Source organism: Phytophthora parasitica, assembly GCF_000247585.1.
Source record: "Phytophthora parasitica INRA-310 unplaced genomic scaffold supercont2.3, whole genome shotgun sequence".
Taxonomy (NCBI): Eukaryota; Oomycota; class Peronosporomycetes; order Peronosporales; family Peronosporaceae; genus Phytophthora; species Phytophthora nicotianae.
Window position 1 is genome coordinate 2,941,647 of NW_008648989.1, and position 2,746 is coordinate 2,944,392.

A 2,746-nucleotide genomic window follows, 5' to 3' on the forward strand; every position below is an offset into this window, starting at 1 on the left:
ATGTGCCTCGATAGACAAAGATTTGATATGTGAAAGATAAGAGACTTCAACGGTGTCGACAAGTGGTGACTGATGTCGTTGGGAGTTGACGAACCGTTGGAGTTGGTGTCATTCCAGTTGAATGTCTTGATATGGTAGTTTGTAGTTGGTCGTGGGTGACTTGTGAATAGTTGTGACTATGAGAGACAAGGAGAGATCCAGGAAACACTCTGCGGAGATGCCCAGGAAGGATCGTGGCCATGGTTGGTCAGCTCTCGTCCACGTTGTGGGCCGTAGTAGTCACTGGTAACTGGAAGGGGGTTTCTGACTGCGGTCTTCCCCGATGCAACACAATACACTGCTCACTTTTGAATCTGCACTCTAAGCTACAAGCGTCTTTCTTGCTGTCGCCGCCCTTGCCTACACTGCTCGACTCTGGTGCTGACGAGTCTGAACGGAGGTTCTCGTAGGTTACGGAGCCCAAGTACGCTTGCGGGCATTTTGGCTGGGAAGCGGTGACTCTTGCTGCGAGTGGGTTGCTGTAGAGTGAATCGTACGCAGTCCGAGGAAACACAACAAAGGCATCATGACAACACCACACACGAGTTCGTCTGGGAATCAATCTCAGGGACAACGGCCACACCAATCCGGCGGCGGACAACAGGGTCAGCCCCCACGAGGAGGAGGACAACAAGGACAACCAGGCGCAGGAGGGCCGCAAATACATCCATCGTCTGGAGGAGCGCAGTCGACATCCGGAGGAGTACAGCCCCAACCAGCAACAACTAGTGGCGGTCAACCACAAGAAACGACTGGCGGGACCGGTGGATGCCTCCTGAGGAACGTGCGCGGTACGAAGCCGCCGAAATACTCGGAAGAGGGGGGGGGGTTCAACCTCTACAGCGCCCAACTCGAAGCTTTCTTACAGCAGTTCGGATGCTGGGACGTGATCGCAGGCAGCAATGATCCAAATCGCGCTGATCCACATTGGATTGAGCAGAATCAATTCGCACGATACGCGTTACTGTTTGGAATGCTACCCAAAGACTCGAAGGTGTGTACGTTGAGAACAGCTCGCGAGATGTGGCAATCGTTTGAACGGGACAAGACCAAGCGTGCGTATGCGAGTGTCATCCGCCTGCGCAGTTCCTTGTATACCACGAAATTCACTGCCGGTGAGGACATGGAGAAGTACTTGGAAAGGCTTGAAGATATGCGACGGCAACTAGCGAATATGAATGCAGCCATTCCGGACGAAGAGATGGCGAAGATCATTTTGCAGGGTGATGTGGATTCGTATCGAAATGTGGTTAGACTTTTCAATCAAAATGCAAAGGGTGGAACCGAACCTGAACTGGCGCTCGTAGTTAATACTCTCCTGGGTGAAGCAGAGACGGACAAGGCCGTGGCTAGTATTGTGGCGGGTCATCAAGAGAAAGTGACTCAAGCTACGAAGGTGATGTCACAACAGCCCGTCGAGAACAAACCCAAGGGAAAGAAGAAAGGTGGTGGGAAGAAGGTCAAGAAGGAGAACCGGTCATGTTTCTTTTGCAAGAAGAAGGGTCATCTTCGAGCAGAATGCTACGGATACAAGGCAAAGAAGAAAAAGGAGGAGGAGTCGCAGCTGACAAGAAGGCCAAGGCAGCAACTCCGATGGGAATGCTTTGGAAAGGTGAACTTGGAGACGATGACAATCCTCCGGTACCGATTCGTCTTGCATGGAGCGAGAGCAAGATGCGCAGTAATGTGAATCGGAGCCAGGACTGGATGTTGGATAACGGTGCTGGAGTTCATGTGTGTGTTGACAAGACCTCGTTTGTCAATCTGAAACGGGACCCACTCTTAACTATGGACTGGAAAGGTGGAATTGATACTAATGAACACGCTGGGCTAATTAGACTCCGGGTTTCAAGTGGAAAAATTCTGGAGTTGCCTGGCGCTCGTTATACACCTGATGGACCAACAAATCTCATCAGCCAGCGTCAATTGGAGAGTACTGGATGGAAACCCTCATACTCAGACACGGATGATGCCGAGAAGCGACGGAAATATTTCGACAAGGATGGACAGTGGCTTGAATTCATGAAGGGAGCTGATGGCTTCTACTGGATGAAGGCCTGTGCTGTTCCGGATGCCTCCATGATGATGGCTCGTCCTGTCCACATGGTGGAGGAAAGTGTCGTGATGAGGTGGCATTTGAAGCTGGCGCACTTGAACGAAGCTGCCATGAGGAAGATGGTGCAAAGTGGGGCTGCTAATGGAATGGATGAGTTGTCGATGGAAGACTTTAAGAAGACGCCGCTGAATTGCATCGCTTGTCAGGAGGCTAAAGCGAAACGGATGTCGTTCAAGCGTCATGAAGGAAAGCGAGCTACGGAATGTGGCGCTCGTCTCATGTCTGACGCCTGCTATGTTGGATACAAGACTCCGAGTGGTGCTAAGTATTTTCAACTCATCCAGGATGAGGCATCACGCTTCAAGTGGGTGTTTCTACTCAAGGAGAAGAGTGAAGCAGCCCAGAATGTTATGAATCTGATACTGCGTCTCGGTCATGATTTCAACATCAAGATGTTTTCGTGTGATCAAGGTGGAGAGTTTTTGAACGCCAAGTTGACAATTTTCTTGAGGGAAAAGGGAATTCGTCTCATGACCACGAACGCGTACACGCCAGAAGAGTACTGTCTTGTTGAGAAGCTCAATGGCAAACTGCTCAGCAAGGTCCGTGCGGTATCAGAGGCTGCAAATCTACCGAAGTGTCTTTGGGGGG